The following is a 25,044-nucleotide window of genomic DNA, read 5'->3' as shown; positions in this document are numbered from 1 at the left end:
ATAGCTCTTTTTCCATCTGCCTTTCTTCTTATAGTCCCTTCATCTTTAGATTTATAAAAATAATATACTTATTATGATGTTCATTAATTTATACAATCATATGTGTTCATAATTTATATAATTATATGTGTATTGATTATATCCATATATGTTCATAAATATACATATGTGTGAATAGATCAATAGATACATGGGTAGATAGATAGATAGATAGATAGATAGATAGATAGATAGATAGAGGTAGATAAATAAATATGAATCATCCTTAAATGGGACTTCTTGCATGGGTAATACTGCTTATTTGCCCCATTGTTTCCAAAGTTTTTGTGAGGATCTGTGTACTAGCACAGCAACATATCTGTAAGTGTTCAGATTTATTTCCCACCTTTTACAATATCCCATCAGTGAAATTTTAGTTTGATGTCAGTATACAACTGACTGTGGTCTCTCAGGAAATGAACTGTTTTCAGAAGGCTTTGAGCTGTGCTCCACCACTAATTCCAACGTCATGTAGCAATTAAGAACTTGCACTTCAGAGCCAGACTGGCCAGATTTGAATCATTCTTCTGAAAGATACAGATGGTCTCAGGTTATTCAACATTCATTTTCTCATCAATAAAATGGGAAAAAATACCCATTTCAAAGAGTTGTTATGAAGATTGAATGATTTAATATGCAAACATAGTAAACACTACATATGTAAACCTTTTCATTAGTATATATAATTACGCTGAAAATAAATCTTTCTGGAAGATGCCTAATAAGTGAGGAATGGTAGCAAAAGGCATGTGGTGCTGCCAGCTTCATGACCATAAAGTGCACCATTAAGGAAATGTAATAACCTGGCTTTGTGTTTGATTAACTGGAACACAGATGATAACAACCATTATTAGCAGAGTGTGTTGAATAGATTTTTTTCTATGTTCTATGATAAGACACCAGTGGAGCCCCAAGATATTCACCATGACTTTATTCAAGTTTTAGTTCTTCAACTCTACTAATTCCATCCTGTGAGCTGTATTACCTTTCTTCATACTTTTCCAGATCTGTGACTGGAAAAGTCTTTCTTTTCTCTAAAATTTATTTTGCTTCATTAATTTGATTTTTGAAAAAGTACACATATTCCCCAATTAATTCCTTTGACCATTTCTTTCTTCTGTCTATCCTCTCCAATTAATCAAATAGTGATTCCCAAGGGGCCAACTATTGTTTCATGTGAATGACACCCAACTTTCTTTCTCCAGCCCAGATCAATTTCTGACCTCTATTTTGGCATATCAGTCTGACTACAGCCATGTGTATATGGATATTGTTATTTTTCCAAAATTTTACTTAATGTTTTTTTTATTATCAAATCTGTAATGATTTTGGAAATATGGCAAATAAGTCCCTGGTAAATTTGTGAGTGTGTGTGTAATATGTGTGTGTGTGTGTATTTAGACTTGCCACGCTTGGTTACAAAAATGTAACTTAAGGTGAATTTCCTTAAGTGTCTTCACAGATTAGACAATGTAGTCACTGTCTAACTGTAGTAATGTGGCTACTCAGCATACCATCGTGCCTAAGTCCTGGCTGTGATGGGAAGCAATCCGCTGTTGAAAGTTGAAGTTTATATATAATAAACATCATATATATATATATATATATATATATATATGTGCTCTATGTATTTATATGTATATATATGGCATGAACTCTGTTCTTTGTTTAGAACATTAAGCTTTTAGGTAATGCACTGTGCTAATACACTAAAAAGATTCTCAAATCTGACACATCAGGCCTTATACCACCCTTATGCAAAATGTTATCAGTATTTATATTCTCAAGTATATTTAAATTCTTTAGAACACATTCACTGATTTGGCAAATTCAACTTTTCATTTTATATTAAACATTAAGTTTATAAAGTTCTTAGAAGGTCACATGTGATCAGATTTATTAGTTTTTTCACACATGAATGAATATCTTATGCATGAAGAAGAGCATGAGAAAATAGAGGACACATTGCCTCCTTATTCACCTTCCAAAAATACAGCTTTTCACTCTCAAACTTCTGTTAAATCTATGCTTATTTCTGAACATTTTCATTGTTCAAAAGAAGATTGTATACTTGAAGGAGAAACTTGTTATACAAAGTTGCACCTAACATTTCTATATATCTTTCGCCAGAAGAGATAGATCACTTTTTCTAAACAGTGTTTATGAGAATGAAATAATTTGGGATGGCCTCTCTCAGTTTGCATTAATAGTATCTGGCCTACATACCTGCAGGTTGCTGGCATATTGAGCAGTAGTTAATAGTTAGGGGTAGAATGCTTATTTAATTTTTCAATTTAAATGCTTAGATAGCGCTAGGGGCGATCCAGATTTATAAACAACTTGTTCTTGGCCTCAAGAGGTGTTATTTGGCTTAGGTTGAGCAGTTATTCAAGCTATCCCTTGGAGACGAGGGATGTGACAGAAGACACACTGGCACTATTTAGAAGCAGCATGCCAGATGGTCAGAACCTACAGTGGTTGAATTAAGACAGGATTGAAGGGACCTGGGGCAAAACAGCTTTCTCTAGCAATCTGGCAGCAGCATTTGGAAATTTGAGGCACCCGTTTCCAAGGTTTGTGAAAATGACACAAACTCCACAGAAGTCCATGAAAATTAGATAACTACGACCTGAAAATTGACCAATTTCTGAACTCAGTCCTTCCAGATTACATAACCTTTTATGGTTTAAAAGGTTGGCCTCACAAGTTGGCTGTTTTTACTTCATCATGACCCAACATACAAGTCACAGCAAAATTCTATATTTTGCTTTATAAAGTGAATTGTTTCTCTGCAGCCCAAGACCAAAGGGGGAAAAAAAAAGAAAAGAAAAGTGTTGGATATTGCTCTGGCTATAAGCAGTTTCTTGAGCTGTCATAAATATAGGCATATTGTGTTCTCTCCACAACCAGCCTATGCTGTCTGCAGCTGGCAGTGCTCAGGATGCAGTGCTCCGAATCATTTTGTTGTTGTTGTTGAACTAGGAAGTTGGATGCTGAGTACACACCCGAGGAGGTGTGAACTGCTAATAACTGTGGAAAGAAAGGAAGGCAACACTCTCTGTCAGCTTCTTTTTAGTGTCAAACTAGAAAAGTGTAAAATAATGATGGCAATGAGTTATTCAAGAAAAATACCAGAGAATCCCAACCCAACAAGGTCATGCAATTTAGTTGAGACATAATATTTCTGACATTTCAAATGCATGGAAGACTTATTTGCTAGATTGTGGGAGAGACACTATCACTGTAATAAGACATCACTGTCCTTAATATATATGTTAAATATACATTGAACTACAATAAAATGTACTTGTACCAATACATACAGTCTTTATTATAATAGCTTAAAGTAAATCCTCTATCCATCTAGAACCTAGTAGTGTACGTTTTTGTCAACCTTTTTTTAAAATAGTTTAGGCTATACTAGACCATTCAATAATCCATTTATTTAATTTCTTTCAACAATGTGTAATTCACGGTGTAGAGTTACTGTACCTACTCAAACATAAAATGTGTTATAAATAAATATAAATATAAAAATATGTTATGTTTTGATACTATTGTAAATAATGCTTTAATTTATATTTCAGATTACAGTTTTTATTAGGGATAATTGTTAGTGATATTGTTAGGTATAGTTTTAGAGTAGGGCTTATTTTCCCTCTTCCAAATCTTTCTTACATTGTAAAATTATATTTTACATTTTACTTTTTTACATTGACTGATTTCAAATGGGTTAATTACTGAAAGCATGTTTACAAATAGTGTCCACATCATTTTATTTATCTGTCTATCCTCTATCTGCCTACTTATCTATCTATGCACAAATTATATATAGATAGATAGAAATAGAGAATATTTTATATTCAGAACTTTCTTTTTTCAATATACTGATTAGTTAGATAATACATGGGCAAAATCTCAGTCGTTATATCTATCTGTAGAATAAAATGAGTAGCACCATTCATCTGGTTGCAGTGACCTGTAATGAAGAAATAAAATTAGCTACCATAAAATAATTTGAAAGTCATTTTCTTCTGTGCCCAAACTTTGGCTATCATTTTAATAAAGTATTTCAAACAGAAAAAGGAAAATGAGAAAAATGCTGGTTTCTGAAAAGATGCAAGTTTATTAAATCAAACTTTAATAAACCCAGAGTTCCCTGTATTTATGCCCTGAAATAAATTGCGAATAACTTCAAGAATACTTAATTTCAAAATCTGAATTTTATAAAAAAAGATGAAAATAGATTGAATTCAAACTTCAGGTAAGTAAGTTGGCAATAGTGAAGAAAATATACTCTGAGTATGGGCTCTAAGTATTCTGCCCATGTCATTTTAAGATTATTGACAAAATTCTTCTGGGAAACATATGGTTGACTGAGCTATAACAATATTAAATGCCACCTGTGTCCTTAATTAGAATGCATCAGTTTAGTTTATACTAAATATTAAAATCATGCTCATTACTCTTTACCAGGGTTAAGTTAATCACATAATAATGAGTAATATCAAGATGTCAAACCATTTGGAATTACTCAGACTAATTGCAAATAAAAAGAGTTGAATATACTTCAATGCTCCACTATAGCACAGGGGTGCATATTATTGTTTTTCTCATCAATATATCATCAGTTGCAAGCCCAATGCCTCGAACCTCCTTGGCTTTTTGTAAGTATTTGTGAATTAGTTAATGAATGAATGACTGAATGTATAAGAGGTTTCATCATGAAGCTTTACAAAAAGTCACGAAGTCTAGGGATCAGTGTGCAAGTGAAAAATTAGAGTACCTATTGATTATAACATGATTCAGACTTTAAAACACACAGGACTTTTTTATTTCTACTCCTAGGCTTTCTATCATTTGTTTGTAAATAAAAAAAACCAAATTCAGTGGATTCACTGTAGACACTTGAAGGCAATCGCTCCTACTGGGCTGATTCATGCTGGGGTATATAGTTCAGCTTAGTCATACTGCCCTCTGTATCTGAGAATCACCAGGAAAGGCACAGAAATGAAAACACCAATTCCAGGTCTCCTCTTCAGACATGTTGACTAGTTATTTTTGGGTGTGTCCAAGGCATGAGGATATTTTAAAGCACCTGAGATGATTTGGAAATGTCACTAGTATGAGAAATAAGATTTTGGCAGAAGAAGAAAGAGGACATTTCTTCCCTGAAAGAGGGAATAATATAAACAAAAAATCCGAATATGAAGCATTGCAATGTATTTCAGGATCACGTGGGAGGGGAGGCGATGAGTATTTGGAGATGTAGCTGGGCAAGAAGAACACAGAGGAATGTTTGTATCACACATTTAGAGGCTAGGATTTTATACTGCAGATAACTGGAAGGAATTTAAGGATTTCCAGGAGAAGAATGACAAAGTCAGGTTTGATTTGTGTTTATTTATCTCCAAAATCCATAGAGGCAACTTTTAATGATAATATCATTACATCTAGCATTTGTTGAATGGTTAGTTTGCTCTGGACACAATGCAAGACCTTTTGCAAACACAGCTTATTTCAATTACTATTTTAACCATTGCCCATCTAACATATATGAAACTTTGAATTAAGAAAATGAAAAAAATTTCCAAAGTCTCAGATGAAATAAGTGGTCAAGGCCCCAGTTTTTATAATTCCAAAGTACAGACTATTAACCACTACCCTATTTATTTAAAAAAATACATCTTCTTTACTTAGATAATGCTGTGAAAATAAATAATGTGGGAAAAAGGGGGACTACTGTTAGAAAACCAATTACTACAAAATTAATGTTTTTTTTTAAAATTTTTTTTATTGCACACACTTTACATGGGCAAGTGGTTATATTGGGGCTTGCATGGTCAAAGTTAAGGTATTGGGCTAACTGGGCCTTTATTTGCAGGATTTGAGAAATTTTCAAATCCCAAATTCATTCAGGCTGTGTTGACAGAACTCAATTCCTGAATGTCTATCTGAGATCCTTGCTGGCTGTCATCTGGGACCCCTTTCTGCTTTTACAGGCTGTCTGCAATATGTGTCAAGTCCTTTCTATTCTTCGCATCTTTCTGACTTCCAAGGCTGCTGCAGCTCTCTGATTTCCTTCTTTTGTTAGAAGCCAGAGAAATTTCCTTGCTCTGTAGGGCTCATATCATTAAACCAGGCCCACGTCGATAATCTGTGTTTGCATTTTATGGTCAGTTGACTAAGGACTTTAATTGCATCTGCAAAATTTCCTCACAGAGGTACTTAGAATAGAGTTATATACTGAATTTGGCAATTAATTATCCCAGTGATAATTAATATTGAATTTGGCAATTAATTATCCCAGTGATAGCTATATGGAAAGAATCTTGAAACTGTCAGCGATCTTTGGTCCTCGGATTTTCTGTCACAATGGCAATGACAATGGATGGCTCTCCTGTCTTCTTTCTTCTCTTCCAGGCTCTGTTGAGTTTCAGTTCTGGCTGCTCCCCAGTGGATTTTTGTCTCTGTGTCTGAATTTCATTCTACTTATAAAGGACTCCAGTAAAAGGGTGAAAACCCATCCTGCATTAGGGCTATGCCCTAAGTGAAGTAACCTCATTGAAAATCACTATTTGCAATGGATTTACACTCACAGAAATGGATTAATATTAAGAACATGCTTTTCTGGGGAACATAGCTCCAAGCCACCACACATACATTTGACCCCATAAAAAAAATAAAAATTTCTGGAATTTCTCCAAATCTAGGTACATAGGTAGAAAAATGAAAAAAAAATAATGGATAGAAAAATGAAAGAATTTAGGAAAAATTAAATTTTTCAGAGGATTAATAAAATATTTTTCTTTGATTGATAAAATATATATTGAATAACTTTATGTTTCCTTCTGGATGACTCCAATTGCACTACATGTATCTGGGAAGAAAGGCTATTTCAATATGTCTAGATGAAAGAAGGTAGGTAGTGACTTTAGTAGATGAAGTTAATAAATGGACAATATTGCTAAGATCTACAGATAATCATTACAGAAATGAGATAATGGAAGGAATTATGAGATAAATTCATCATTATTTATAAATGCTAAATAATGGATATAGTCAAAATAAGATGCTATGTCTCACTAGCGATGCAAAGAGTACAGTAAGTAAGCCAGAAAAATGTTACTCTATTGGAAAAATGAAAAAAATAAAATAAAATTTAATTTTTATACTGTGCTCTTATGTAACTCTTTAATAAAAATGGTTAGGAGTTTTATTCCTATAATTAAAAAGTAAACTAAATAGGGTAATGTTTGGGAGAAATATCCAATTAGATGCATTCTCTGAGTTGTTCTGAAATATATTGGAAAGGATATTTTATTATTTGATTATATTGTAATTAATCGTGTAACAATTCTTCAGTGTATTGTAGCTAAAATATGCTCATCATGTCCATGGTGGTTGCAACTGTCCTTTTACATTAACGCTGAATACGAAGGCATAATGAGGCACCCCAGTGAATCCTTGGATTATTGATATATTTCTCCCTAGCGCAAATAAGTAGCAGTAAATCTAATTTTTCATGATAATTAGCTATTATTATGAGTAATGAATATTTCTCCACTAAGGAGCCATAGCTATTCAGTAATAGAAACTTTCCCTGTTTCATCGTCAAAGTTTTTGTTCCTCAAAATCAGGCTTTATAGACTAGGGAAGCCTAAAGTTACAAGAATGAGAAGTATAAATTTCCCCTGCAAGTCACTGAGGATGGTAGGAGTGGCTATACCTCTTCAATCTATTAGTTCTTGGGTCATCTATTCTAGCTATTGAGATCACAATACCATCAAATGGTCACTGGTTTGAAGTATATGGCTCATCCTCTTAAACTATAGGTGGTTTTCTTAAACATGTTGCCTGTGTCTTAAGGTTATCCAGTGTTCTATTAGTCTATCAGTTCTCAAGTAATACAACATGTATGGTAGAACCAGAGTATTCCATGGACATGTACCCATAATAAAATCCCATTCACCCTTAGTCTGAGGTGATATTATGTAGGATTTATGATGTTAACCAGATACCCCTTGAATTCCAAGATAGCAGGGTTGGCCAAGGCACTATGTTAGTCTCTATAGCTGGCTGGTCCAACAGGCTACAAAAGAAGTAAAGTTCAGGTACTCCTACTCAACTGAGTGCCTCCACCTCTGCCACCATATTTCATCCATTCATCATTCATGTCCATTCCACAACCATCACGTTGGACTAGGACAAGAAATGATTGATCTCCACCAGACATGTCACTGTGTTTCCTTGGTTTATCCAAGGGCTGTGTTGGTTGCACTTTGGTGGGCATTGATATAACACTCAAAGATTCAAAAATCTGTGCCAACTCTCCTTTCTCACTTTTCTACATCTTCAAGTCATACTTACACCATGTCCACACTTAACCAGCAAATTCACCTTGGTTTAGTTTTCACTCTACACAAAGTAGATTACAAGATGTGTTATACAAAACTTTGCCTTCTGGGAAGGTTTCTCTTTACCACTGTTTACAGGGCCACCTGTGATAAAGATTATAGTATAGCAGCAGTCCTTATTTTTTCTTAGATCAACCTGCCAAGCCCACCATCCATATAGTAGGTCCAGGTTTGTTCATCCTTGGACAGTTGTTCAGAAGAAAACCCTATGACACCATAGATATGAACTGAGGGAGAGACATCACTGCAGGGTGGTAAGTGAAATGGAGTCTCTCTAAACCATCTGTTTTTATAACTTCTATCCTTTGAATCTCCCCCATGACAATATCAAAAGTACTATTCTCACAATACAATGCATTGGTATTATTCCCATTCAAATTGATTACTTTTTAGATTAGACTACCAAATATGTTATTGGTACTTCTAATCACATCATCATTTTCTAATCTATTATCTAAAAGTTAGTCTTTACTAGGGCCTCATAGCAGGCTTGAAGCTGCTTTTCAGATAGTGTGTAAATCTCTATTGCAGATGGCAGAAACTCATACCAGAACCCTAGGTTAGTGGCCACTGAAACTCTTCTGTTAAGGCCCATGAGAAATTCTATACTTATCTATCACAGGTACCTCAAACACCATGATATCTACTGAATCAAATGATGCTACATGGAGGGTCATGTATTCTTCAGCCTGAACATGTTGCAGAGCCTTCTTTTGTCCTGGGCCCCATTAAAAACTGGCAACCTATGGAGTCATTTACTGAATGGTTCCAATCTGTATTCCAGTTGTGCTATGTGTTCACTCTAAAACCTAGAGAGACCTATTACCTATGGTTCTTCTTTCTTTTTGGTAGAAGGTACAAGTTGTAAAGACTTTACCTCAAATGCGCAAGACAACTAGACTGCTATAAACATCACCCAACATGACAGTTCTGTGACTCTTCATAAGGTGCACTTTTTACTTTTACTGTACCTGTGTTTTATGATGCCATCTAGATTGATTACTTCTTCTTTCTATCCAGGTCCAATTCACATCATATCATCAATAGAGTGTGTCAATGTGATGATCTGTGTAATTAACAGTGAATCAAAATCCACTTGGATCATAATGTGTCTGAGAGCAGGAGATTAAACATGGTCCTGGGGCACTTACATAATTGTTAACTAATGTCCATGTCAGGTGACTGTGAAATACTCTTGCTCATCCTTATCAATAGGGATCAGAAAGAATATATTCACAGATCAACAGCGATTTACCATGTGCTGGAAGATTTGTTGAGCTTTTATTGTTAATCATACCATATTCAGCAGAATAGTTGCTCCTGTGGCTATCATTAGATTACATTTATGTTAGTCACCTCTCATTGCCATAATCCATCATGAAGCATCTTGTTTTGTTCTGTTTTGCTTGCCAGTCAACTGATGAATTTGAGATATGATGAGCTTCATAATTTCTATATCTTTTAAGTCTTTGATCCAGGCATTTATCCCTGGTATTCTATTCACTATGAGGCATTGCTTCAAATTCACTGTATTGTTGGTAGAGATGGGATTAGGAGAAAGTTTGAAAACCTTCCACATGGTTTTCACTAAAATAATTGTTCTTATTCTGCAACACTGGAAACCAAGGTGCATTTTCTTCAAGTAGGTAAGTATAACCATCATGATTACACACTTAACAATTGAGGAACAAATATTCTAATGTGAAATGGGCTTAGGGACAAGACTTCATATGAGACATTCCCTGAATACAGGGCAGCCATGATGATGTTTGGAGTTCTCTGATATTAGTGTCAGGTCAGATTCTGTGTCTAATAGCTCTTGAAAAATTGGAGTATATCTTTTTTCATAGGATACAATTCCTCTAGTAAAAGGGCTTATTGCTTTTGTGGCAGGATTAAGAAAACTGATATCTAATATCAGTGGAGTTTAGGATTCTTCTTCAACAGGATACATGCTCTCCTTCAATAAAAGTGCTCTTAATATGAGAGCTAGCTCAGATTTGGGAACTGGACAGGGGCTGAATTAAACCTTACTTTTTTTCATGCTTTAGGTATTTTTCTTGTTGTTCCATAAGTCTAGAGACACAGGTACCTGGCTTCTAAAAATCTCCTAACTTATTAACCATCGCACAGTTAAACATAGGCCCTGAGCCCCCTGGTTGTCATTTTTTCTGACTGTTCGCTTGCTAGATATATTCATCTTTCTTTAAAGTTTATGTACTGCTACCTGTTATCTGCTATCTCTGTTTATTTCCATAACACCATCCCTTAAAATATTAAATCTGGCAAATGTAGGACAAATACAACTGAACTTCACAGTAACAGCCCCATTTGCTGAACATTACAAGTTACTTTAATGAAATGGGAGTTTTCTGTGCCCTCCTGAGGAAATTAATCAGCTGATAGATTTTCTGGTCCTAATAATAAATCACTTTTTTAGTATCCCTAAATTTCAAGTAAGCTCCAATAATACAATTCTAGTTATGCCTCAATTTTTGCAAGTCATATATTCTAAGCTCTAAAGTGTAATTCCAACAGAATGTGAAGATTGAATCCAGTGCCCTGTCAGATACAGGGAAAAATTCCTTTCAACTCTGTCCTTAGTGGCCTTCTGCCTTTGAAACAATACTCATTTTAGAATTGGCTGATGTTACAAAATTAGACTGTTAATTTTGTCATTTGTGGTTTCAATGCAAGTTACTAATAGCTAGCCAATGCCATGATTCTTATAACAGCATTTCCCATATCTCTCAAGGGCTAGAATCATGTCTTAAGTCAGTTCAAACCTTTTTGTCAATACCTCATTATAATTCTTCACTGTTTAGAGTCTTATGAATTAAGGTACTACAGCATGCCAAGGATTTTCAATACATCACTCTTACCAGCAATAGAGCCTTTATTACCACCTGGCAAACAAGTGATCTGATTCTGCAAGCACATCCTGAGAGTGAATTTCTAAGACCTCTTTTGTTTCCAACTCTTTTTATTTAGATTATCCCATAAGCAGAACCAAAAACAACAAGGATTTGGTGTAAGCTGTTTCTTTGTGAGATTAACCCATGAAAAGTTGCCAAGGGAGTGAGGAAATGAGAATGGGAAGGGGAAAAAGCAACAAATTGTGCATTATTAATCTAGTTACCACTGTGTGCAAAACCATCAATGTCAGTAACAGGCAAGGACAGACAATCCATGCAGGGATCTCTGGAGACAATATACTATATGCTTCAGTTATCCTGACTGAAGAGCAAGATGAGTGTGGAATTAATGCACAAAATCTCTATTGTCTTTGGATAAGGGTCTCTTCTCAGGCATTCACACTCCACACTCTGAATTGCCCTGAACCTGAGTGAAGTGTTCTCCCTAAACCAGAAAATCATCTTTAGGCAAGAAGCACAGATGTTCAGAGCAAGCAAACTTCATCCTGTAAAGCATGGATGTGTTGTGGATTATTTGTAATGCTATTACAGCATCTGGAAATTTGCACTAGTATAAAATATATAGATTGATCATGGTTTAATGTTTGCTAGAGGGAACAATATTGATGAGTCTGTACAAAGAAGGTCAGAACGAATTGAAAAATTTAGAGAAAAAGAGATTGAGTGAATAGATGCCTTGATGTGGCCAAAGGACAGGAGTAGTGGTAAGAATAGAATATTAAAAACAGCTTAATAAAAAGGATTCCACCCAAACAATAGTTCAGCCCCCGCAGGATTAGCTTAGGGTAAAGAACATGACTTCTATTGGGTACATAGCATTTTCAAATCAGCTCATTGCACTCTTTGGACCCCCAAAAGGCATGCCCTTACCATATACAAAATATATTCATTCAACTACAATGTCACGAAACCTTAAAACATTTAAGTAATGATACAAATACAATACAAAATGAAGAATAGTAGAAAACCATCAATGTCAGTAACAGGCATGGTGTTTCCTAAGGTAAAATTCTGCTCTTTCTCTGGACCTGTAAATCTCAGAATAAGTTATCTGCTGCCAGTACACAAAATAAGGACAGTCATAGGATAAATATTTTCATTTCCATAAGGAGAAATTGGAAGGAACACAGGGTCAATGGACCCAGATTGTAAAATCTACAGGACAAACTGCATTAGATTACAAAGTTTGAGAGTCATTTGTCATCCTGGGGCCTTGAAGATCAGCAGTCACACCCTTTCCAAGGGCTTATGCAGTGGCCCTGTTCTCTCCAGACACTGGGGTGAGAGGGTTGCAACCTTGGGTAATTTGGGGGAGACCACCTTTCTCTCAGCTATACCCTTACCAAGCAGCAGGGAAGCACCCAGCCTTTCTGCCATCTCTGGGGCACATGATCAAACTTCTCAGAACAATGAGGCAGCACCGAGGCTCTCCCTAATCCCAAAGGAATATGCTCCACCCTTTCTGAGGCCTTGGGCACCAAACTCTTCCTGAACAACAAGGCAGAAGGCCTACTTTCTTCCTCCATGGTAAACTTACCCTTTTCACATGGATGGGTAGGACTGCGGCTCTCTTGGCCTGTGATTTCTTTTTATTTATTTGTTTATTTATTTATTTATTTATTTATTTATTATTTTTTTATTAATTAATGGAAAAAAAGAAATTAACCCAACATTTAGAAATCATACCATTCTACATATGCAATCAGTAATTCTTAACATCATCACATAGATGCATGATCATCGTTTCTTAGTACATTTGCATCAGTTTAGAAGAACTAGCAATACAACCAAAAAAGATATAGAATGTTAATATAGAGATAAAAAAATAAAAGTAATAATAGTAAGAACAAAACAAAACAAAACAAAAACCTATAGCTCGGATGCAGCTTCATTCAGTGTTTTAACATGATTACTTTACAATTAGGTATTATTGTGCTGTCCATTTTTGAGTTTTTGTATATAGTCCTGTTGCACAGTCTGTATCCCATCAGCTCCAATTACCCATTATCTTACCCTGTTTCTACCTCCTGCTGAACTCTGTTACCAATGACATATTCCAAGTTTATTCTCGAGTGTCGAGTCACATCATTGGGACCATACAGTATTTGTCTTTTAGTTTTTGGCTAGACTCATTCAGCATAATGTTCTCTAGGTCCATCCATGTTATTACATGCTTCATAAATTTATCCTGTCTTAAAGCTGCATAATATTCCATCGTATGTATATACCACAGATTGTTTAGCCACTCGTCTGTTGATGGACATTTTGGCTGTTTCCATCTCTTTGCAATTGTAAATAACGCTGCTATAGACATTGGTGTGCAAATGTCCGTTTGAGTTTTTGCCCTTAATTCCTTTGAGTAGATTCCCAGCAATGGTATTGCTGGGTCGTATGGCAATTCTATATTCAGATTTTTGAGGAACCACCAAACTGCCTTCCACAGTGGTTGCACCATTTGACATTCCCAACAACAGTGGATAAGTGTGCCTCTTTCACCACATCCTCTCCAGCACTTGTCATTTTCTGTTTTGTTGATAATGGCCATTCTGGTGGGTGTGAGATGATATCTCATTGTGGTTTTGATTTGCATTTCTCTGATGGCCAGGGACATTGAGCATCTCTTCATGTGCCTTTTGGTCATTTGTATTTCCTCCTCTGAGAGGTGTCTATTCAAGTCTTTTTCCCATTTTGTAATTGGGTTGGCTGTCTTTTTGTTGTTGAGTTGAACAATCTCTTTATAAATTCTGGATACTAGACCTTTATCTGATATGTCGTTTCCAAATATTGTTTCCCATTGTGTAGGCTGTCTTTCTACTTTCTTGATGGAGTTCTTTGATGCACAAAAGTGTTTAATTTTGAGGAGTTCCCATTTATTTATTTCCTTCTTCAGTGCTCTTGCTTTAGGTTTAAGGTCCATAAAACTGCCTCCAATTGTAAGATTCATAAGATATCTCCCTACATTTTCCTCTAACTGTTTTATGGTCTTAGACCTAATGTTTAGATCTTTGATCCATTTTGAGTTAACTTTTGTGTAGGGTGTGAGATATGGGTCTTCTTACATTCTTTTGCATATGGATATCCAGTTCTCTAGGTACCATTTATTGAAGAGACTGTTCTGTCCCAGGTGAGTTGGCTTGACTGCGTTATCAAACACTAAATGTCCACAGATGAGAGGGTCTATATCTGAGCAATCTATTCGATTCCATCGGTCGATATATCTATCTTTATGCCAATACCATGCTGTTTTGACCACGGTGGCTTCATAATATGCCTGAAAGTCAGGCAGCACGATCCTCCAGCTTCATTTTTTTCCCTCAAGATGTTTTTAGCAATTTGGGGCACCCTGCCCTTCCAGATAAATTTGCTTATTGGTTTTTCTATTTCTGAAAAATAAGTTGTTGGGATTTTGATTGGTATTGCATTGAATCTGTAAATCAATTTAGGTAGGATTGACATCTTAACTATATTTAGTCTTCCAATCCATGAACACGGTATGCCCTTCCATCTATTTAGGTCTTCTGTGATTTCTTTTAGCAGTTTTTTGTAGTTTTCTTTATATAGGTTTTTTGTCTCTTTGGTTAAATTTATTCCTAGGTATTTTATTCTTTTAGTTGCAATTGTAAATGGGATTCATTTCTTGATTTCCCCCTCTGCTTGTTCATTGCTAGTGTATAAAAATGCTACAGATTTTTGAATGTTGATCTTGTAGGCTGCTACTTTGCTGTACTCATTTATTAGCTCTAGTAGTTTTGTTGTGGATTTTTCCGGGTTTTTGACATATAGTATCATATCGTCTGCAAACAGTGATAGTTTTACTTCTTCCTTTCCAATTTTGATGCCTTGTATTTCTTTTTCTTGTCTAATTGCTCTGGCTAGAACCTCCTACACAGTGTTGAATAATAGTGGTGATAGTGGACATCCTTGTCTTGTTCCTGATCTTAGGGGGAAAGTTTTCAATTTTTCCCCATTGAGGATGATATTAGCTGTGGGTTTTTCATATATTCCCTCTATCATTTTAAGGAAGTTCCCTTGTATTCCTATCCTTTGAAGTGTTTTCAACAGGAAAGGATGTTGAATCTTGTCAAATGCCTTCTCTGCATCAATTGAGATGATCATGTGATTTTTCTCCTTTGATTTGTTGATATGGTGTATTACATTAATTGATTTTCTTATGTTGAACCATCCTTGCATACCTGGGATGAATCCTACTTGGTCATGATGTATAATTCTTTTAATGTGCTGTTGGATACGATTTGCTAGAATTTTATTGAGGATTTTTGCATCTATATTCATTAGAGAGATTGGCCTGTAGTTTTCTTTTTTTGTAATATCTTTGCCTGGTTTTGGTATGAGGGCGATGTTGGCTTCATAGAATGAATTAGGTAGTTTCCCCTCCGCTTCGATTTTTTTGAAGAGTTTGAGGAGAGTTGGTACTAATTCTTTCTGGAATGTTTGATAGAATTCAGATGTGAAGCCGTCTGGTCCTGGACTTTTCTTTTTAGGAAGCTTTTGAATGACTGATTCAATTTCTTTACTTGTGACTGGTTTGTTGAGGTCATCTATGTCTTCTTGAGTCAAAGTTGGTTGTTCATGTCTTTCCAGGAACCGTCCATTTCCTCTAAATTGTTGTATTTATTAGCGTAAAGTTGTTCATAGCATCCTGTTATTACCTCTTTATTTCTGTGAGGTCAGTAGTTATGTCTCCTCTTCCATTTCTGATCTTATTTATTTGCATCCTCTCTCTTCTTCTTCTTGTCAATCTTGCTAAGGGCCCATCAATCTTATTGATTTTCTCATAGAACCAACTTCTGGCCTTATTGATTTTCTCTATTGTTTTCATGTTTTCAATTTCATTTATTTCTGCTCTAATCTTTCTTATTTCTTTCCTTTTGCTTGCTTTGGGGTTAGTTTGCTGTTCTTTCTCCAGTTCTTCCAAGTGGACAGTTAATTCCTGCATTTTTGCCTTTTCTTCTTTTCTGATATAGGCATTTAGGGCAATAAATTTCCCTCTTAGCACTGCCTTTGCTGCGTCCCATAAGTTTTGATATGTTGTGTTTTCATTTTCATTCGCCTTGAGGTATTTGCTAATTTCTCTAGCAATTTCTTTTTGACCCACTCGTTGTTTAGGAGTGTGTTGTTGAGCCTCCACGTATTTGTGAATTTTCTGGCACTCTGCCTATTATTGATTTCCAACTTCATTCCTTTATGATCCGAGAAAGTGTTGTGTATGATTTCAATCTTTTTAAATTTGTTAAGACTTGCTTTGTGACCCAGCATATGGTCTATCTTTGAGAATGATCCATGAGCACTTGAGAAAAAGGTGTATCCTGCTGTTGTGGGATGTAATGTCCTATAAATGTCTGTTAAGTCTAGCTCATTTATAGTAATATTCAGATTCTCTATTTCTTTATTGATCCTCTGTCTAGATGTTCTGTCCATTGATGAGAGTGGTGAATTGAAGTCTCCAACTATCATGGTATATGAGTCTATTTCCCTTTTCAGTGTTTGCAGTGTATTCCTCACGTATTTTGGGGCATTCTGGTTCGGTGCATAAATATTTATGATTGGTATGTCTTCTTGTTTAATTGTTCCTTTTATTAGTATATAGTGTCCTTCTTTGTCTCTTTTAACTGTTTTACATTTGAAGTCTAATTTGTTCGATTTTAGTATAGCCACTCCTGCTCTTTTCTGGTTGTTATTTGCATGAAATATCTTTTCCCAACCTTTCACTTTCAACTTATGTTTATCTTTGGGTCTAAGATGTGTTTCCTGTAGACAGCATATAGAAGGATCCTGTTTTTTAATCCATTCTGTCAATCTATATCTTTTGATTGGGGAATTCAGTCCATTGACATTTAATGTTATTACTGTTTGGATAATATTTTCCTCTACTATTTTGCCTTTTGTATTATATATATCATATTTGATTTTCCTTCTTTCTACACTCTTCTCCATACCTCTCTCTTCTGTCTTTTTGTGTCTGACTCTAGTGCTCCCTTTAGTATTTCTTGCAGAGCTGGTCTCTTTGTCACAAATTTTCTCAGTGACTTTTTGTCTGAGAATGTTTTAATTTCTCCCTCATTTTTGAAGGATAATTTTGCTGGATATAGGAGTCTTGGTTGGCAGTTTTTCTCTTTTAGTAATTTAAATATATCATCCCACTGTCTTCTAGCTTCCATGGTTTCTGCTGAGAAATCTACACATAATCTTATTGGGTTTCCCTTGTATGTGATGGATTGTTTTTCTCTTGCTGCTTTCAAGATCCTTTCTTTCTCTTTGACCTCTGACATTCTAACTAGTATGTGTCTTGGAGAACGCCTATTTGGGTCTAATCTCTTTGGGGTGCGCTGCACTTCTTGGATCTGTAATTTTAGGTCTTTCATAAGAGTTGGGAAATTTTCAGTGATAATTTCTTCCATTAGTTTTTCTCCTCCTTTTCCCTTCTCTTCTCCTTCTGGGACACCCACAACACGTATATTTGTGCAGTTCATATTGTCCTTGAGTTCCCTGATACCCTGTTCAAATTTCTCCATTCTTTTCCCGATAGTTTCTGTTTCTTTTTGGAATTCAGATGTTCCATCCTCCAAATCACTAATTCTATCTTCTGTCTCTTTAAATCTATCATTGTAGGTATCCATTGTTTTTTCCATCTTTTCTACTTTGTCCTTCACTTCCATAAGTTCTGTGATTTGTTTTTTCAGTTTTTCTATTTCTTCTTTATTTTCAGCCCATGTCCTCTTCATGTCCTCCCTCAATTTATCGATTTCATTTTTGAAGAGGTTTTCCATTTCTGTTCGTATATTCAGCATTAGTTGTCTCAGCTCTTGTATCTCATTTGAACTATTGGTTTGTTCCTTTGACTGGGCCATATTCTCAATCTTCTGAGCGTGGACCGTTATCTTCTGCTGTTGGCGTCTGGGCACTTAGTCAGATTTCCCTGGGTATTGGATCCAAAAGTTTGAAAGATTTTTCTGTGAAATCTCTGGGTTCTGTTTTTCTTATCCTGCCCAGTAGGTGGTGCTCGTGGCACATGTTTGTCTCACGTGTTTGGAAGGGATCCCCCCAGTCACTGATCTCTGCGGCCTGGGGATTTCCGATCCAATTCTCTCTGTTGGTTCGGGGGGCCGCGCGTGGTGGGGGCATCAGCCGCCGCGGCTTGAGGGGACCCTGTGGCTGGTCACCGACCGCAGCGGGCCCAGGGAATTCGCCACCAGACCAGGAATTTGCCCGCGGGGTAGGGGCGTCTGTCACCGGCCGCCGCGGCCTGGGGAATTCCCCACCAGACCAGGAAGCCGCCCGCGGGGCAGGGCCACCACAGGTTGGATAGCCCTCTGATCCGAGACTCGTAGCCGGACCAGGAAGCCACCCGCAAAAGAGGGGCGCCGGCTGCCTCAGCTTGGGAAACTTGCCTCTCCGAGACTCTCAGCCAGCCCAGGAAGGAGGGAGGGAGGAGCTCCAGCTGCCACAGCTGCCGCTGCTCGGGAAATCGCGCACCGCTCGGGGATCTCACCGCAGCCGTGTCTCGCAGTCAGACTAGCCAGTCCAGACTGGGGCACGCTGTGTGTCCATTCCCTGCCGTAGCCCCGGGAGCTGTTCTGCACTGTTTCAGTTCACCTAGTAGTTGCTTTGGAGGAGGAACTAAGACACACGTACCTTACTAAGCCGCCATCTTGGCCCCGCCCCCCCGAAAGCCGGCCTGTGATTTCTTGACTTCATACGTTAGGTCCCAAGGTTATATCCTTCAAGTAATACTTCTTTCAGTTTGTTTGTTTTCTCTCCCTTTTAGTCCAGACTGGCAGTGGTTCAATTTATATAGGTTTCACATAAGACTTATTTTCCATGCAGTATACACAGATCACACCCATCAGATGATAGAACCTTCCATAAATCCTTTCTGGATAACTTTATTTCTAATTCTGACTTTGTCTGAGATGGATGACTGTTTCCATGTTTGGTTAAATCCTCACGTGGGACACTATTCTCTGGGGTCTCCCTTTCTGAAAGACCATAAATTTTCCAGATCATCAGCTTCTTGTTTTATTGTACCCAAGAGTTCAGTTCTCAGCTCTTCTCTTTCCTGTCACATTTGGCTGCAAGCTGCAAGAAGAAGCCAGATTGCATTTTCCACATTTAGTTTGGAAATATCTTCTGCTAAACATGCAAGCTCATCACTCTCAAATTCTGCTTTCCATCCTTTCCACTTAAGGTTTTGCTAAATTCTTTGCCACTTTAAAACAAGGATAGCCTTCTGTCCAGGTTGCAATAACACATGCATGGTTTCTATCTAAGGCCTCATTGGAAGCATCTATCATCCATATTTCTACAAACAGTCTCTTCAATGCATTCTAGGCTTCTCCTTTTATGTTTCTCACAATTCTTCCAGAATCTTCTCTTTATTCATTTAAAAAGCCATTATAAAATTGTTCATATTTGCAAATCACAGCACCCTATTTTTTCTGGTACTAAAACCTGTTTTAGTTTGCTTATGTTACTGGAATACAATATACCAGAGATATCTTGACTTTTTTTTTTTTTTTTTTTTTTTTGGCATGGCAGAAACCACCTGGAATCAAACCCTGGTCTCTGGCATGACAGATGAGAATTCTGCCACTGTTGCACCACACTAGGTTTGTTTTTATAAAGGTAATTTGTTAAGTTACCAGTTTACAGTTATAAGTTATAAATGTCCAAACTAAGGCATCCAGATAAAGACACCTTGATTAAAAAAGGCCAACGGAATCCAAAAAATCTCTGTTAGCTGTTGCAAGGTGGTCTCTGTCAAAGGTGGTCTCCCCCAAATTACCTAAGGAAGGGACATGGCTGGCATCTGCTGATCCTTTGGCCTCTGATTTCAAACAGCTTCCCCAGGGGCATTTTCTTTCTGTTTCTCCAAATATCTCTGTCTGTGCCTGCTCTGAAGCTTTTTCCAAAATGATTCCCTTCTAAAGAACTCCAATAAGTGGATTAAAAACCCTCCTTAAATGGACAGTGACTCATCTCCATGAAAGCACCTCATCAAAAAGTCCAATGCAAACAATATATAAGACCCACAAGATTGCATTAGGGTGAAGAATATGGCTTTTCAAAGGTGCATAACTGTTTCAAGCCAGCACAGCATCCTTTAGAGAGTTCCAGGTTAATGTTTAGGAGACAGAAACAGCTTTCTAATATTGAGTTAATACACAGCAGATTTTGAGAAGGAAATTTTCTATTCAATCATTTATCTGAATATATTATCTATATGTTTGTTTAGTTTGTTTTCTATCAGCAGTCCAGAGAGCCAAATGGAAACAAAAAAGATGCAGGAGTGAAGTAGTCAGATAGTGGATTAGTAGCTGCAAACTCAGTCAATATGTAAAATAAAGAGGTTAGACTGAATCAAAGGCACATGGCTATTCTTTTAATCTAAGTTCCCAGGTAAGAGGTAATGCTCTAATGTCTTCTACAGCTGTTCCATCAAATATGAAATATACTCTTACATATTTCCAATAAGAGGAAATAAGTGAACCTCCTGTCTCTGAAAGAATTTGTTGTGTAGTTCATATGGCATAAACTATATAGAAAAGACTATGAAATTAAAGGGGAAATTGCATCATGCTAGGATCAATTCAAAGAGTTCATCAAGGCCATTGCATATGTCCTGGCTCTATCATAGTAAATTTCCTGTAATGATCCTGAGTTAGCAAAGGAGATACATTTCATTAGGAAGGAAAATAGAAACATAACTATGGACCCAGAAAACATAAATTGAAGTAAAATAATACTAACTGGCTCAGTGCAATTCAGTAAGATATTTCCTAATGGGAAATCTAACTGAATAGACAGCTTGGGGTCACAGTGCAAATGGCTTTGAAAGTCTAAATAGTTTGTAATTCACTCAGTAGGGAATGAAGAGCAACTGATGGCTTTTAAATGGAGAGGTAGCACGACTGGAAATAAGAATAATGTTTAGATTTTTAGAGATGATTGAGGTAAGAGGCAGAAGGCACTGAGATCATGAAATCAGCTCAATGATTTAGCAGTGAAATTAAGAGAAGAGGCAGTCAAAATGGGATAAGGCAGCATACACTGGAATAGGTATTTTGAAGTGACGATGTACATCATGATTTTTTAAATTATGAAATAAAGTCGTCAAGGAACATCCATGAATTTATTCTCATATCTGGTTCATGCACCATCTCTGACTTATTTAAGTAATGTCAAAATGGATCATGATTAAAAACACTGTTAAGTAGGGACCTGGAATCCCTGAATTTTGTTTCAATCAAACATCCCTTCCTAATACACTGCAGAGACATATAAAGTCAAAATATTCTGGAGTATCTTAGAATGTCTCTAAGGATTCCCAACAACACATGTCAGCTTTTAATATGGAAGGTATAAGGGAGGGAAAGGAGAGTTTAATGTCGAAAATTCACTCCCTGGAAGTCAACCTCTAGTCTCTGTGAATAACACAAACTTGATTATCCCCATGCATTGCTAATTCATAACGTATTTTTTTTAAATATTCACAAAGAAAATATTTGAAAATTTAAGACTTATAGAGGGCATATTACCAGGTCCCTTCGTACAAAGCCTACTCCCAGTGAAAGCACCTAAAAAAAAAAAGTGATGATGAGGTGCTTTAGAAGGAATAAAAAGAAGGCACAATTTACTCACTGTAGTTTTAAGCTCCTAACAGGAAAAAAAGGAGAATATTTTGGGTTTAGAAAGTTGCATGCCTATAGCTATTTAAGAAATACTTTTAATAATGTAACATTTTGGTTGTTCCAATTTTAAAAGTTTAGGCACATTTATTTGAACTAATTATACTTGATCTTAGCCAAAAGACTGAGAAGCGATTATTATTTGAACCAATTAGATGGTCAACTCATGAACTATGTCATGAGTATTCAATAAGTCATTTTATTTGTTCATGATTTCTAATGCATTTAACAGGAAATAATTATACGTGTTTATTGCTGTCTTAATTGATTCTATTTAATGTATACAATAATACTCTATTCTATAATGTACTGAGGCAAAGTCAATGGATTGGATTTGGATATACAGACTTGCTAGATCCTCACATATCCTGAGATTTTACTACTTTTGCTTTTGCCTTGCTTATTTCATACTAACCTTGGAAAATTATAAAATATCTGTGCCAAATATAACAGAAAACATCATTACCTTTTTCAAAAATACATACAATTTTGAATATTCTATATAATCACTGAAATATCCTGAAGATCATATGTTAGAATACTATTTCTAAAAGTAGATTATTTTTCTAAAAGAAATTAAAATTTCCTTTGCAAATTATGGACTTTGAAAATCTGTTGCTCTATTCTTTAATTACCAGGCACAGATTAATAAGGGTTTGTTTTGTCTAGGTGTGTTTGCATATGTGTATGTGTAAGTTCTTTAGGGCTCTGAGACACATTAATTGTCATTTACTATTTGTGTCCTTTAGTGTAAACAGAATTATATTCTAAATGATGTTATTTCTGACACTGACATTATTTTTCATTTTGAAATTTAATTTAAAAGAGAAGCTATATGTGAAGAGAATTAAAAGCTAAATATGCCTTGATAAGTTGAAAAAAAATTAGTAAGCTTATATCAGAAAATTGATTTGTAACATCCTAGGAAATGTATAAAATAAACAGAACACATAAAAGTCATTAGCAAGATTTTCAAATGAAAAAGATGAGTCTTAGTCAAAAAGTGACTTAGCAATGAAGTTAAAGACAGTAGACTAAAGCTATTTCTAAAAAAATTTGAGAAGAATTACTAATATGTATTAAAAAGCAGAAAGTAATTTAGGAAAGAATAGGCCATTAACTGTTCTACTTTTACTCATGGAAACAATTTTAAGTGCTTAACTGAATAAAATAATATGACAACTAAGAATTTAGACAATATATAAATATGCATTCAAGTGTACTTTCATTAATGCAACTAATGTAGATTTTGTATGTGTAATTTCATTATAAATAGGGAGATGAAAATTGAGTTGCGCTAATATCTTACCCTATCAAAACTTCCTCCCCTCTAATCTCCTTTAATGTAAATGTCCAAAAAATACTTGCTTTGGTAGTTATAATTTCAGTTAAAGTGAGTCACACCTGGGTTCAAGGCTCAAGTTACTACCCAGCTGGTATTATTCTGCATTATAGATGGAAAGATTCTGTGAGTTAATAACTGGTAATTTGACGAACTGTTTTGAGTTCGGATCCAAGAATATAATTATTCTGTGTTTTGGAAATGGAGTTTGCTTGAATGCTAGAATATAAACAAAAGCTAATTTGCTAATTGGGGTTCCCAGAAAATAAAATCTGTATTATCACAACTAAATCATAATATAATGCAAACCGAATACTATACATATTTTCGATAATTATGATAATTTATACTTTGCCATACAACATTGGCTGAAGGAATCGCTTAACTTTTATGTGTCTAATAAAAAAAGGAATTGAGTAGCGTATAATCATTTTCATTCGTCCTCTTTGGGACATTGTGTGTGTGTCAGAGACCTTTGCCAACTCTTTCCCCAATACATGAGGTTAAATAACTGTAATTTTAAACAGAAAAAAAAATGTGCACCAGGAAATTCCTAAAGTCTTCTGACCTGAATCCTTCTGGTTTATTCACACTCAGCACTTAGAGCAGTTCCAAGATCTGGAGTGTTTTTCACTCAATACCCTTATTTTAATTTAGCTCCTCTCTTAACACATTCCATTTCTTCCTTTCTCAGGAGGAAATAGGAAATAGAATTAAATTTCTATCTGCTATGCCTCAGACACTGTGCATAGTTTTGCATACTATGGTGAACAGAACAAAGACTCTCCTTTTATGAGTGCAAAACATATTATGGGCAGGGAGAGGTACAGGTAAAATAGTGTGTTAAAACCTTGAAGGCAGAGCATGTCTTTGATTGATTAAAGAACAAGATGGCCAATGGGTCTGGAATAGTGTCGAATAGCAGGAGAGGGGTAGGGGATGAGTAGCCAGATCAAGTAATGCGTTATGGGCAATGAGAAGGACTTTATTTATTTTTTTTATTTTTAATGAGCTGAGAGACCAGCTCAAGCAAAAGGAATGGACAATTTTAAATTCTGAAAGGTGTATGATTGCTGCTGCATGGATAGTGGCAGCAGGTAGACCAATTAGGAACCTATTGCTCTAACTTGCACGAGAGATGTTCTGGCTTGGACTCCACTATGAGAGATGTGGGGAAAAGATTATATTTAATACCTACTTTGAAATTCAAACAAGCAGAATTTAATAATAGGTTGTGCTGAGAGGTGACAAAAGCAGAGTCTTCAAGAATAACTCTATGAGAATTAAGTAGCTTGGAGAGGTGCCAACAACTGAGATAGGAAACACTGGGAAAGAAATACATGCAGTTGCACCTGCGATGCCTTCTTGCATCCTAGGTTTTCAGATATATCAATCTCGAGTGCAGAGAGGTTTCTGCAGGGGGTTTCCTTAGATATCTGAGGTATATCAACATATCTGTGTAGAACAAAGAGATTTTTCAACAAGTGGTTTTCATGGAGAAAATTAAAGAGGTAAGAACTAAACTCTGTGGCCTGCTAACATTTAGATGTCAGAAAGGAGGAGAGAATCATTAACAAGGAGGAATGAGAATGAAATCTCAGTGA

This window comes from Tamandua tetradactyla, chromosome 9, assembly GCF_023851605.1.
Source record: "Tamandua tetradactyla isolate mTamTet1 chromosome 9, mTamTet1.pri, whole genome shotgun sequence".
In the NCBI taxonomy this organism is placed as follows: Eukaryota; Metazoa; Chordata; class Mammalia; order Pilosa; family Myrmecophagidae; genus Tamandua; species Tamandua tetradactyla.
Note: the sequence above shows the minus strand (reverse complement) of the source record.